The sequence below is a fragment of the Cervus elaphus genome, chromosome 6 (genome assembly GCF_910594005.1).
Source record: "Cervus elaphus chromosome 6, mCerEla1.1, whole genome shotgun sequence".
NCBI classification, from domain to species: Eukaryota; Metazoa; Chordata; class Mammalia; order Artiodactyla; family Cervidae; genus Cervus; species Cervus elaphus.
The window spans coordinates 50468339-50484400 of record NC_057820.1 but is presented as its reverse complement, the minus strand read 5'-3'; positions in this window follow the sequence as shown (position 1 = coordinate 50484400).

Here is a 16062-nt window from a genome sequence, read left to right as displayed (position 1 = left end):
GCCTAGGACTGTGTGAAAGATAAAGTCTACCCCACAGACACGGAACGTGTGAAAGATAAAGTCTATCCCACAGGCACGGACCGTGTGAAAGATAAAGTCTACCCCACAGCCACGGACCGTGAGAAAGATAAAGTCTATCCCACAGGCACGGACCGTGTGAAACATAAAGTCTATCCCACAAGCACGGAGCGTGTGAAAGATAGAGTCTATTCCCACAGCCACGGACCGTGTGAAAGATAAAGTCTATCCCACAGCCCCGGACCTGTGCGAAACATAAAGACTATTCCCACAGCCACGGACCGTGTGAAAGATACAGTCTGTTCCCACATCTAACGAACATGTGAAAGATAAAGTCTATCCCACAGCCACGGATCATGTGAAAGATAAAGTCTATCCCACAGGCACGGACCGTGTGAAAGATAAAGTCTATCCCACAGGCACGGACCGTGTGAAAGATAAAGTCTATCCCACACCACGGACCGTGTGAAAGATAAAGTCTATTCCAACAGCCATGAACCGTGTGAAAGATAGAGTCTACCCCACAGGAAATGACCGTGTGAAAGATAGAGTCTATCCCACAGCCACGGACCGTGTGAAAGATAAAGTCTATCCCACAGGCATGGACCGTGTGAAAGATAAAGTCTACCCCACAGCCACGGACCGTGTGAACGGTAAAGTCTACCCCACATCCACGAACCGTGTGAAAGATAATGTCTACCCCACAGGCACCGACCGTGTGAAAGATAAAGTCTATCCCACAGGCACGGACCGTGTGAAAGATAGAGTCTATTCCCACAGCCATGGACCGTTTGAAAGATAAAGTCTACCCCACATCCACGGACCGTGTGAAAGATAATGTCTATCCCACAGGCAAGGACCTTGTGAAAGATAAAGTCTATCCCACAGCCACGGACCGTTTGAAAGATAAAGTCTGTCCCACAGGCACGGACCTTGTGAAAGATAAAGTCTATCCGACAGCCACGGATCGTGTGAAAGATAAAGGCTATCCCACAGGCACGGACCGTGTCAAAAAGTCTATCCCACAGCCATGGACCATGTGAAAGATAAAGTCTATCCCACAGGCACGGACCGTGTGAAAAAGTCTATCACACAGCCACTTACCGTGTGAAAGATAAAGTCTATACCAGAGCCACGGACCATGTGAAAGATAAAATCTATTCCAAAGGCACGGATCGTGTGAAAGATAATGTCTACCCCAAAGCCACGGACTGTATGAAAGATAAAGTCTACCACACAGCCACGGGCCGTGCGAAAGATAAAGTCTTTCCCACAGCCACGGACCGTGTGAAAGATAGAGTCTATTCCCACAGCCACGGACCATGTGAAAGAAAAAGTCTATCCCACAGCCACGGACCGTGTGAAAGATGGAGTCTTTCCCACAGGCACGGACCGTGTGAAAGATAAAGTCTACCCCACAGCCACGGACCATGTGAAAGATAAAGTCTACTCCACAGCCACGGGCCGTGTGAAAGATAAACTCTACCCCACAACCACGGGCCGTGTGAAAGATAAAGTCTACCCCACAGCCACGGACCATGTGAAAGATAATGTCTACCCCACAGGCACGGACCGTGTGAAAGATAAAGTCTACCCCACAGGCACGGGCCATGTGAAAGATAAAGTCTACCCCACAGCCACGGGCCGTGTTGAAAGATAAAGTCTACCCCACAGCCACAGACCGTGTGAAAGATAAAGTCTACTCCACAGCCATGGACCGTGTGAAATATAGAGTCTATCCCACAGCCACAGACCGTGTGAAAGATAGAGTCTGTTCCCACATCTAACGAACGTGTGAAAGATAAAGTCTATCCCACAGCCACGGATCATGTGAAAGATAAAGTCTATCCCACAGGCACGGACCGTGTGAAAGATAAAGTCTATCCCACAGGCACGGACCGTGTGAAAGATAAAGTCTATCCCACAGCCACGGACCGTGTGAAAAAGTCTATCCCACAGCCACGGAACATGTGAAAGATAAAGTCTATTCGCACAGCCACGGACCGTGTGAAAGATAAAGTCTACCCCACAGCCACCTACCGTGTGAAAGATAAAGTCTACCACAAAGACACGGACCGTGTGAAAGATAAAGTCTTTCCCACAGCCACGGAGCTTGTGAAAGATAAAGTCTACCCCACAGCCACAGACCGTGTGAAAGATAAAGCCTATTCACACAACCACGGACCGTGTGATAGATAGAGGCTATCCCACAGCCACGGACCATGTGAAAGATAGAGTCTATCCCACAGGCATGGACTGTGTGAAAGATAAAGTCTATTCCCACAGCCACGGATCGTGTGAAAGATAGAGGGTATCCCACAGGCATGGACCGAGGAAAAGATAGAGTCTATCCCACAGCCACGGACCGTGTGAAAGATAGAGTCTATTCCCACAGCCATGGACCGTGTGAAAGATAAACTCTATTCCAAAGGCATGGACCTTGTGATAGATAAAGTCTATCCGACAGCCACGGAATCGTGTGAAAGATAAAGTCTATCCCACAGGCACGGACCGTGTGAAAAAGTCTATCACACAGCCACTTACCGTGTGAAAGATAAAGTCTATACCAGAGCCACGGACCATGTGAAAGATAAAGTCTACTCCACAGGCACGGACCGTGTGAAAGATAAAGTCTACCCCACAGCCACGGACTGTATGAAAGATAAAGTCTACCACACAGCCACGGGCCGTGGGAAAGATAAAGTCTTTTCCACAGCCACGAACCGTGTGAAAGATAAAGTCTATCCCACAGCCACGGACCGTGTGAAAGATAGAGTCTATTCCCACAGCCACGGACCATATGAAAGAAAAAGTCTATCCCACAGCCACGGACCGTGTGAAAGATGGAGTCTTTCCCACAGGCACGGACCGTGTGAAAGATAAAGTCTACCCCACAACCACGGACCATGTGAAAGATAAAGTCTACTCCACAGCCACGGGCCGTGTGAAAGATAAACTCTACCCCACAGCCACGGGCCGTGTGAAAGATAAAGTCTACCCCACAGCCACGGACCGTGTGAAAGATAAAGTCTACCCCACATCCACGGAACATGTGAAAGATAATGTCTACCCCACAGGCACGGACCGTGTGAAAGATAAAGTCTACCCCACAGGCACGGGCCATGTGAAAGATAAAGTCTACCCCACAGCCCCGGGCCGTGTGAAAGATAAAGTCTACCCCACAGCCACGGACCGTGTGAAAGATAAAGTCTACCCCACAGACACGGACCGTGTGAAAGATAGAGGCTATCCCACAGCCACTGACCGTGTGAAAGATAGAGTCTGTTCCAACATCTAACGAACGTGTGAAAGATAAAGTCTATCCCACAGCCACGGATCATGTGAAAGATAAAGTCTATCCCACAGGCACGGACCGTGTGAAAGATAAAGTCTATCCCACAGGAACGGACCGTGTGAAAGATAAAGTCTATCCCACAGCCACGGACCTTGTGAAAAAGTCTATCCCACAGACACGGATCATGTGAAAGATAAAGTCTATCCCACAGGCACGGACCGTGTGAAAGATAAAGTCTATCCCACAGGAACGGACCGTGTGAAAGATAAAGTCTATACCACAGCCACGGACCGTGTGAAAAAGTCTATCCCTCAGCCACAGACCATGTGAAAGATAAAGTCTATCCCACAGGCACGGACCGTGTGAAAGATAAAGTCCACCCCACAGCCGTGGACAGTGTGAATGATAAAGTCTGTTCCCACAGCCACGGACCGTGTGAAATATAAAGTCTATCCCACAGGCACGGACCGTGTCAAAAAGTCTATCCCACAGCCACGGACCATGTGAAAGATAAAGTCTATCCGACAGGCACGGACCGTGTGAAAAAGTCTATCACACAGCCACTTACCGTGTGAAAGATAAAGTCTATACCAGAGCCACGGACCATGTGAAAGATAAAGTCTACCCCACAGGCACGGACCGTGTGAAAGATAAAGTCTACCCCACAGCCACGGACTGTATGAAAGATAAAGTCTACCCCACAGCCACGGACCGTGTGAAAGATAGAGTCTGTTCTCACATCTAACGAACATGTGAAAGATAAAGTCTATCCCACAGCCACGGATCATGTGAAAGATAAAGTCTATCCCACAGGCACGGACCGTGTGAAAGATAAAGTCTATTCCCACAGACAAGGACCGTGTGAAAGATAAAGTCTATTCTCACAGCCACGGACCGTGTGAAACATAAAGTCTACACCACAGCCACCGGCCGTGTGAAAGATTAAGTCTACCCCACAGGCACGGGCCGTGTGAAAGATAAAGTCTACCCCACAGCCACGGACCGTGTGAAAAATAAAGTCTATCCCACAGGCACGGACCGTGTGAAAGATAGAGTCTATTCCCACAGCCAGCGACCGTGTGAAAAATAGAGTCTATCCCACAGCCACGGATCATGTGAAAGATAAAGTCTATCCCACAGGCACGGACCGTGTGAAAGATAAAGTCTATCCCACAGGAACGGACCGTGTGAAAGATAAAGTCTATCCCACAGCCACGGACCGTGTGAAAAAGTCTATCCCTCAGCCACAGACCATGTGAAAGATAAAGTCTATCCCACAGGCACGGACCGTGTGAAAGATAAAGTTCACCCCACAGCCGTGGACAGTGTGAATGATACAGTCTGTTCCCACAGCCACGGACCGTGTGAAAGATAAAGTCTACCCCACAGCCACGGACCGTGCGAACGATAAAGTCTACCCCACATCCACGAACCGTGTGAAAGATAATGTCTACCCCACAGGCACGGACCGTGTGAAAGATAAAGTCTATCCCACAGGCACGGACCGTGTGAAAGATAGAGTCTATTCCCACAGCCACGGACCGTTTGAAAGATAAAGTCTACCCCACATCCACGAACCGTGTGAAAGATAATGTCTACCCCACAGGCACGGACCTTGTGAAAGATAAAGTCTATCCCACAGGCACGGACCGTGTGAAAGATAAAGTCTATCCCACAGGAACGGACCGTGTGAAAGATAAAGTCTATCCCACAGCCACGGACCGTGTGAAAAAGTCTATCCCACAGACACGGATCATGTGAAAGATAAAGTCTATCCCACATTCACGGACCGTGTGAAAGATAAAGTCTATCACACAGGAACGGACCGTGTGAAAGATAAAGTCTATCCCACAGCCACGGACCGTGTGAAAAAGTCTATCCCTCAGCCACAGACCATGTGAAAGATAAAGTCTATCCCACAGGCACGGACCGTGTGAAAGATAAAGTCCACCCCACAGCCGTGGACCGTGTGAATGATACAGTTTGTTCCCACAGCCACGGACCGTGTGAAATATAAAGTCTATCCCACAGGCACGGACCGTGTCAAAAAGTCTATCCCACAGCCACGGACCATGTGAAAGATAAAGTCTATCCGACAGGCACGGACCGTGTGAAAAAGTCTATCACACAGCCACTTACCGTGTGAAAGATAAAGTCTATACCAGAGCCACGGACCATGTGAAAGATAAAGTCTACCCCACAGTTACGGACCGTGTGAAAGATAAAGTCTACCCCACAGCCACGGACTGTATGAAAGATAAAGTCTACCCCACAGCCACGGACCGTGTGAAAGATAGAGTCTATCCCACAGCCACGGACTGTGTGAAAGATAGAGTCTGTTCCCACATCTAACGAACATGTGAAAGATAAAGTCTATCCCACAGCCACGGATCATGTGAAAGATAAAGTCTATCCCACAGGCACGGACCGTGTGAAAGATAAAGTCTATCCCACAGGCACGGACCGTGTGAAAGATAAAGTCTATCCCACACCACGGACCGTGTGAAAGATAAAGTCTATTCCAACAGCCATGAACCGTGTGAAAAAGTCTATCCCACAGCCACGGACCATGTGAAAGATAAAGTCTATTCGCACAGCCACGGACCGTGTGAAAGATAAAGTCTACTCCCACAGCAACCTACTGTGTGAAAGATAAAGTCTACCACAAAGACACGGACCGTGTGAAAGATAAAGTCTATCCCACAGCCACGGATCATGTGAAAGATAAAGTCTATCCCACAGGCACGGACCGTGTGAAAGATAAAGTCTATTACACAGGAACGGACCGTGTGAAAGATAAAGTCTATCCCAAAACCACGGACCGTGTGAAAAAGTCTATCCCACAGACACGGATCATGTGAAAGATAAAGTCTATCCCACAGGCACGGACCATGTGAAAGATAAAGTCTATCCCACAGGAACGGACCGTGTGAAAGATAAAGTCTATCCCACAGCCACGGACCGTGTGAAAAAGTCTATCCCTCAGCCACAGACCATGTGAAAGATAAAGTCTATCCCACAGGCACGGACCGTGTGAAAGATAGAGTCTGTTCCCACATCTAACGAACGTGTGAAAGATAAAGTCTATCCCACAGCCACGGATCATGTGAAAGATAAAGTCTATCCCACAGGCACGGACCGTGTGAAAGATAAAGTCTATCCCACAGGCACGGACCGTGTGAGAGATAAAGTCTATCCCACACCACGGACCGTGTGAAAGATAAAGTCTATTCCAACAGCCATGAACCGTGTGAAAGATAGAGTCTACCCCACAGGAAACGACCGTGTGAAAGATAGAGTCTATCCCACAGCCACGGACCGTGTGAAAGATAAAGTCTATCCCACAGGCACGGACCGTGTGAAAGATAAAGTCTACCCCACAGCCACGGACCGTGTGAACGATAAAGTCTACCCCACATCCACGAACCGTGTGAAAGATAATGTCTACCCCACAGGCACGGACGGTGTGAAAGATAAAGTCTATCCCACAGGCACGGACCATGTGAAAGATAGAGTCTATTCCCACAGCCACGGACCGTTTGAAAGATAAAGTCTACCCCACATCCACGGATCGTGTGAAAGATAATGTCTACCCCACAGGCACGGACCTTGTGAAAGATAAAGTCTATCCCACAGCCATGGACCGTTTGAAAGATAAAGTCTGTCCCACAGGCACGGACCTTGTGAAAGATAAAGTCTATCCGACAGCCACGGAACTTGTGAAAGATAAAGTCTATCCCACAGGCACGGACCGTGTCAAAAAGTCTATCCCACAGCCATGGACCATGTGTGAGATAAAGTCTATCCCACAGGCACGGACCGTGTGAAAAAGTCTATCACACAGCCACTTACCGTGTGGAAGATAAAGTCTATACCAGAGCCACGGACCATGTGAAAGATAAAGTCTATTGCAAAGGCACGGACCGTGTGAAAGATAATGTGTACCCCACAGCCACGGACTGTATGAAAGATAAAGTCTACCACACAGCCACGGGCCGTGGGAAAGATAAAGTCTTTCCCACAGCCACGGACCGTGTGAAAGATAGAGTCTATTCCCACAGCCATGGACCGTGCGAAAGATAAAGTCTTTCCCACAGCCACGGACCGTGTGAAAGATAGAGTCTATTCCCACAGCCATGGACCGTGTGAAAGATAAAGTCTATCCCACAAGCACGGACCTTGTGAAAGATAAAGTCTATCTGACAGCCACGGAATCGTGTGAAAGATAAAGTCTATCCCACAGGCACGGACCGTGTGAAAATGTCTATCACACAGGCACTTACCGTGTGAAAGATAAAGTCTATACCAGAGCCACGGACCATGTGAAAGATAAAGTCTACTCCACAGGCACGGACCGTGTGAAAGATAAAGTCTACCCCACAGCCGCGGACTGTATGAAAGATAAAGTCTACCACACAGCCACGGGCCGTGGGAAAGATAAAGTCTTTCCCACAGCCACGGACCGTGTGAAAGATAGAGTCTATTCCCACAGCCACGGACCATATGAAAGAAAAAGTCTATCCCACAGCCACGGACCGTGTGAAAGATGGAGTCTTTCCCACAGGCACGAACCGTGTGAAAGATAAAGTCTACCCCACAGCCACGGACCATGTGAAAGATAAAGTCTACTCCACAGCCACGGGCCGTGTGAAAGATAAACTCTACCCCACAGCCACGGGCCGTGTGAAAGATAAAGTCTACCCCACAGCCACGGACCGTGTGAAAGATAAAGTCTACCCCACATCCACGGACCATGTGAAAGATAATGTCTACCCCACAGGCACGGACCGTGTGAAAGATAAAGTCTACCCCACAGGCACGGGCCATGTGAAAGATAAAGTCTACCCCACAGCCCCGGGCCGTGTGAAAGATAAAGTCTACCCCACAGCCACGGACCGTGTGAAAGATAAAGTCTACCCCACAGACACGGACCGTGTGAAAGATAGAGGCTATCCCACAGCCACGGACCGTGTGAAAGATAGAGTCTCTTCCAACATCTAACGAACGTGTGAAAGATAAAGTCTATCCCACAGCCACGGATCATGTGAAAGATAAAGTCTATCCCACAGGAACGGACGGTGTGAAAGATAAAGTCTATCCCACAGCCACGGACCGTGTGAAAAAGTCTATCCCACAGCCACGGACCATGTGAAAGGTAAAGTCTATTCGCACAGCCACGGACCGTGTGAAAGATAAAGTCTACTCCCACAGCAACCTACTGTGTGAAAGATAAAGTCTACCACAAAGACACGGACCGTGTGAAAGATAAAGTCTATCCCACAGCCACGGACCGTGTGAAAGATAAAGTCTACCACACAGCCACGGACCGTGTGAAAAATAAAGTCTATCCCACAGGCACGGACCGTGTGAAAGATAGAGTCTATTCCCACAGCCAGCGACCGTGTGAAAGATAGAGTCTATCCCACAGCCACGGATCATGTGAAAGATAAAGTCTATCCCACAGGCACGGACCGTGTGAAAGATAAAGTCTATCCCACAGGCACGGACCGTGTGAAAGATAAAGTCTATCCCACAGCCACGGACCGTGTGAAAGATAAACTCTATCCCACAGGCACGGACCGTGTGAAAGATAAAGACTACCCCACAGCCACGGACCGTGTGAACGATAAAGTCTACCCCACATCCACGAACCGTGTGAAAGATAATGTCTACCCCACAGGCACGGACCGTGTGAAAGATAAAGTCTATCCCACAGGCACGGACCGTGTGAAAGATAGAGTCTATTCCCACAGCCACGGACCGTTTGAAAGATAAAGTCTACCCCACATCCACGGACCGAGTGAAAGATAATGTCTACCCCACAGGCACGGACCTTGTGAAAGATAAAGTCTATCCCACAGCCACGGACCGTTTGAAAGATAAAGTCTGTCCCACAGGCACGGACCTTGTGAAAGATAAAGTCTATCCGACAGCCACGGAACGTGTGAAAGATAAAGTCTCTCCCACAGGCACGGACCGTGTCAAAAAGTCTATCCCACAGCCATGGACCATGTGAAAGATAAAGTCTATCCCACAGGCACGGACCGTGTGAAAAAGTCTATCACACAGCCACTTACCGCGTGAAAGATAAAGTCTATACCAGAGCCACGGACCAAGTGAAAGATAAAGTCTATTCCAAAGGCACGGACCGTGTGAAAGATAATGTCTACCCCACAGCCACGGACTGTATGAAAGATAAAGTCTACCACACAGCCACGGGCCGTGCGAAAGATAAAGTCTTTCCCACAGCCACGGACCGTGTGAAAGATAGAGTCTATTCCCACAGCCATGGACCGTGCAAAAGATAAAGTCTTTCCCACAGCCACGGACCGTGTGAAAGATAGAGTCTATTCCCACAGCCATGGACCGTGTGAAAGATAAAGTCTATCCCACAGGCACGGACCTTGTGAAAGATAAAGTCTATCCGACAGCCACGGAATCGTGTGAAAGATAAAGTCTATCCCACAGGCACGGACCGTGTGAAAAAGTCTATCACACAGCCACTTACCGTGTGAAAGATAAAGTCTATACCAGAGCCACGGACTATGTGAAAGATAAAGTCTATTCCAAAGGCACGGACCGTGTGAAAGATAATGTCTACCCCACAGCCACGGACTGTATGAAAGATAAAGTCTACCACACAGCCACGGGCCGTGCGAAAGATAAAGTCTTTCCCACAGCCACGGACCGTGTGAAAGATAAAGTCTACCCCACATCCACGGACCATGTGAAAGATAATGTCTACCCCACAGGCACGGACCGTGTGAAAGATAAAGTCTACCCCACAGGCACGGGCCATGTGAAAGATAAAGTCTACCCCACAGCCCCGGGCCGTGTGAAAGATAAAGTCTACCCCACAGCCACGGACCGTGTGAAAGATAAAGTCTACCCCATAGACACGGACCGTGTGAAAGATAGAGGCTATCCTACAGCCACGGACCGTGTGAAAGATAGAGTCTGTTCCAACATCTAACGAACGTGGGAAAGATAAAGTCTTTCCCACAGCCACGGACCGTGTGAAAGATAAAGTCTATCCCACAGCCACGGACCGTGTGAAAGATAGAGTCTATTCCCACAGCCACGGACCATATGAAAGAAAAAGTCTATCCCACAGCCACGGACCGTGTGAAAGATGGAGTCTTTCCCACAGGCATGGACCGTGTGAAAGATAAAGTCTACCCCACAGCCACGGACCATGTGAAAGATAAAGTCTACTCCACAGCTACGGGCCGTGTGAAAGATAAACTCTACCCCACAGCCACGGGCCGTGTGAAAGATAAAGTCTACCCCACAGCCACGGACCGTGTGAAAGATAAAGTCTACCCCACATCCACGGACCATGTGAAAGATAATGTCTACCCCACAGGCACGGACCGTGTGAAAGATAAAGTCTACCCCACAGGCACGGGCCATGTGAAAGATAAAGTCTACCCCACAGCCCCGGGCCGTGTGAAAGATAAATTCTACCCCACAGCCACGGACCGTGTGAAAGATAAAGTCTACCCCACAGACACGGACCGTGTGAAAGATAGAGGCTATCCCACAGCCACGGACCGTGTGAAAGATAGAGTCTGTTCCAACATCTAACGAACGTGTGAAAGATAAAGTCTATCCCACAGCCACGGATCATGTGAAAGATAAAGGCTATCCCACAGGCACGGACCGTGTGAAAGATAAAGTCTATCCCACAGGAACGGACCGTGTGAAAGATAAAGTCTATCCCACAGCAACGGACCGTGTGAAAAAGTCTATCCCACAGACACGGATCATGTGAAAGATAAAGTCTATCCCACAGGCACGGACCGTGTGAAAGATAAAGTCTATCCCACAGGAACGGACCGTGTGAAAGATAAAGTCTATCCCACAGCCACGGACCGTGTGAAAGATGGAGTCTTTCCCACAGGCACGGACCGTGTGAAAGATAAAGTCTACCCCACAACCACGGACCATGTGAAAGATAAAGTCTACTCCACAGCCACGGGCCGTGTGAAAGATAAACTCTACCCCACAGCCACGGGCCGTGTGAAAGATAAATTCTACCCCACAGCCACGGACCGTGTGAAAGATAAAGTCTACCCCACATACACGGAACATGTGAAAGATAATGTCTACCCCACAGGCACGGACCGTGTGAAAGATAAAGTCTACCCCACAGGCACGGGCCATGTGAAAGATAAAGTCTACCCCACAGCCCCGGGCCGTGTGAAAGATAAAGTCTACCCCACAGCCACGGACCGTGTGAAAGATAAAGTCTACCCCACAGACACGGACCGTGTGAAAGATAGAGGCTATCCCACAGCCACGGACCGTGTGAAAGTTAGAGTCTGTTCCAACATCTAACGAACGTGTGAAAGATAAAGACTATCCCACAGCCACGGACCGTGTGAAAGATAGAGTCTGTTCCCACATCTAACGAACGTGTGAAAGATAAAGTCTATCCCACAGCCACGGATCATGTGAAAGATAAAGTCTATCCCACAGGCACGGACCGTGTGAAAGATAAAGTCTATCCCACAGGCACGGACCGTGTGAGAGATAAAGTCTATCCCACACCACGGACCGTGTGAAAGATAAAGTCTATTCCAACAGCCATAACCGTGTGAAAGATAGAGTCTACCCCACAGGAAACGACCGTGTGAAAGATAGAGTCTATCCCACAGCCACGGACCTTGTGAAAGATAAAGTCTATCCCACAGGCACGGACCGTGTGAAAGATAAAGTCTACCCCACAGCCACGGACCGTGTGAACGATAAAGTCTACCCCACATCCACGAACCGTGTGAAAGATAATGTCTACCCCACAGGCACGGACGGTGTGAAAGATAAAGTCTATCCCACAGGCACGGACCGTGTGAAAGATAGAGTCTATTCCCACAGCCACGGACCGTTTGAAAGATAAAGTCTACCCCACATCCACGGATCGTGTGAAAGATAATGTCTACCCCACAGGCACGGACCTTGTGAAAGATAAAGTCTATCCCACAGCCATGGACCGTTTGAAAGATAAAGTCTGTCCCACAGGCACGGACCTTGTGAAAGATAAAGTCTATCCGACAGCCACGGAACTTGTGAAAGATAAAGTCTATCCAACAGGCACGGACCGTGTCAAAAAGTCTATCCCACAGCCATGGACCATGTGTGAGATAAAGTCTATCCCACAGGCACGGACCGTGTGAAAAAGTCTATCACACAGCCACTTACCGTGTGGAAGATAAAGTCTATACCAGAGCCACGGACCATGTGAAAGATAAAGTCTATTGCAAAGGCACGGACCGTGTGAAAGATAATGTGTACCCCACAGCCACGGACTGTATGAAAGATAAAGTCTACCACACAGCCACGGGCCGTGCGAAAGATAAAGTCTTTCCCACAGCCACGGACCGTGTGAAAGATAGAGTCTATTCCCACAGCCATGGACCGTGCGAAAGATAAAGTCTTTCCAACAGCCACGGACCGTGTGAAAGATAGAGTCTATTCCCACAGCCATGGACCGTGTGAAAGATAAAGTCTATCCCACAAGCACGGACCTTGTGAAAGATAAAGTCTATCTGACAGCCACGGAATCGTGTGAAAGATAAAGTCTATCCCACAGGCACGGACCGTGTGAAAAAGTCTATCACACAGGCACTTACCGTGTGAAAGATAAAGTCTATACCAGAGCCACGTACCATGTGAAAGATAAAGTCTACTCCACAGGCACGGACCGTGTGAAAGATAAAGTCTACCCCACAGCCACGGACTGTATGAAAGATAAAGTCTACCACACAGCCACGGGCCGTGGGAAAGATAAAGTCTTTACCACAGCCACGGACCGTGTGAAAGATAGAGTCTATTCCCACAGCCACGGACCATATGAAAGAAAAAGTCTATCCCACAGCCACGGACCGTGTGAAAGATGGAGTCTTTCCCACAGGCACGAACCGTGTGAAAGATAAAGTCTACCCCACAGCCACGGACCATGTGAAAGATAAAGTCTACTCCACAGCCACGGGCCGTGTGAAAGATAAACTCTATCCCACAGCCACGGGCCGTGTGAAAGATAAAGTCTACCCCACAGCCACGGACCGTGTGAAAGATAAAGTCTACCCCACATCCACGGACCATGTGAAAGATAATGTCTACCCCACAGGCACGGACCGTGTGAAAGATAAAGTCTACCCCACAGGCACGGGCCATGTGAAAGATAAAGTCTACCCCACAGCCCCGGGCCGTGTGAAAGATAAAGTCTACCCCACAGCCACGGACCGTGTGAAAGATAAAGTCTACCCCACAGACACGGACCGTGTGAAAGATAGAGGCTATCCCACAGCCACGGACCGTGTGAAAGATAGAGTCTCTTCCAACATCTAACGAACGTGTGAAAGATAAAGTCTATCCCACAGCCACGGATCATGTGAAAGATAAAGTCTATCCCACAGGAACGGACGGTGTGAAAGATAAAGTCTATCCCACAGCCACGGACCGTGTGAAAAAGTCTATCCCACAGCCACGGACCATGTGAAAGATAAAGTCTATTCGCACAGCCACGGACCGTGTGAAAGATAAAGTCTACTCCCACAGCAACCTACTGTGTGAAAGATAAAGTCTACCACAAAGACACGGACCGTGTGAAAGATAAAGTCTATCCCACAGCCACGGACCGTGTGAAAGATAAAGTCTACCACACAGCCACGGACCGTGTGAAAAATAAAGTCTATCCCACAGGCACGGACCGTGTGAAAGATAGAGTCTATTCCCACAGCCAGCGACCGTGTGAAAGATAGAGTCTATCCCACAGCCACGGATCATGTGAAAGATAAAGTCTATCCCACAGGCACGGACCGTGTGAAAGATAAAGTCTATCCCACAGCCACGGACCGAGTGAAAGATAAAGTCTATCCCACAGGCACGGACCGTGTGAAAGATAAAGTCTACCCCACAGCCACGGACCATGTGAACGATAAAGTCTACCCCACATCCACGAACCGTGTGAAAGATAATGTCTACCCCACAGGCACGGACCGTGTGAAAGATAAAGTCTATCCCACAGGCACGGACCGTGTGAAAGATAGAGTCTATTCCCACAGCCACGGACCGTTTGAAAGATAAAGTCTACCCCTCATCCACGGACCGAGTGAAAGATAATGTCTACCCCACAGGCACGGACCTTGTGAAAGATAAAGTCTATCCCACAGCCACGGACCGTTTGAAAGATAAAGTCTGTCCCACAGGCACGGACCTTGTGAAAGATTAAGTCTATCCGACAGCCACGGAACGTGTGAAAGATAAAGTCTATCCCACAGGCACGGACCGTGTCAAAAAGTCTATCCCACAGCCATGGACCATGTGAAAGATAAAGTCTATCCCACAGGCACGGACCGTGTGAAAAAGTCTATCACACAGCCACTTACCGTGTGAAAGATAAAGTCTATACCAGAGCCACGGACCATGTGAAAGATAAAGTCTATTGCAAAGCACGGACCGTGTGAAAGATAATGTCTACCAAACAGCCACGGACTGTATGAAAGATAAAGTCTACCACACAGCCACGGGCCGTGCGAAAGATAAAGTCTTTCCCACAGCCACGGACCGTGTGAAAGATAGAGTCTATTCCCACAGCCATGGACCGTGCGAAACATAAAGTCTTTCCCACAGCCACGGACCGTGTGAAAGATAGAGTCTATTCCCACAGCCGTGGACCGTGTGAAAGATAAAGTCTATCCCACAGGCACGGACCTTGTGAAAGATAAAGTCTATCCGACAGCCACGGAATCGTGTGAAAGATAAAGTCTATCCCACAGGCACGGACCGTGTGAAAAAGTCTATCACACAGCCACTTACCGTGTGAAAGATAAAGTCTATACCAGAGCCACGGACCATGTGAAAGATAAAGTCTATTCCAAAGGCACGGACCGTGTGAAAGATAATGTCTACCCCACAGCCACGGACTGTATGAAAGATAAAGTCTACCACACAGCCACGGGCCGTGCGAAAGATAAAGTCTTTCCCACAGCCACGGACCGTGTGAAAGATAAAGTCTACCCCACATCCACGGACCATGTGAAAGATAATGTCTACCCCACAGGCACGGACCGTGTGAAAGATAAAGTCTACCCCACAGGCACGGGCCATGTGAAAGATAAAGTCTACCCCACAGCCCCGGGCCGTGTGAAAGATAAAGTCTTTCCCACAGCCACGGACCGTGTGAAAGATAAAGTCTACCCCACATCCACGGACCATGTGAAAGATAATGTCTACCCCACAGGCACGGACCGTGTGAAAGATAAAGTCTACCCCACAGGCACGGGCCATGTGAAAGATAAAGTCTACCCCACAGCCCCGGGCCGTGTGAAAGATAAAGTCTACCCCACAGACACGGACCGTGTGAAAGATAGAAGCTATCCCACAGCCACGGACCGTGTGAAAGATAGAGTCTGTTCCAACATCTAACGAACGTGTGAAAGATAAAGTCTTTCCCACAGCCACGGACCGTGTGAAAGATAAAGTCTATCCCACAGCCACGGACCGTGTGAAAGATAGAGTCTATTCCCACAGCCACGGACCATATGAAAGAAAAAGTCTATCCCACAGCCACGGACCGTGTGAAAGATGGAGTCTTTCCCACAGGCATGGACCGTGTGAAAGATAAAGACTACCCCACAGCCACGGACCATGTGAAAGATAAAGTCTACTCCACAGCCACGGGCCGTGTGAAAGATAAACTCTACCCCACAGCCACGGGCCGTGTGAAAGATAAAGTCTACCCCACA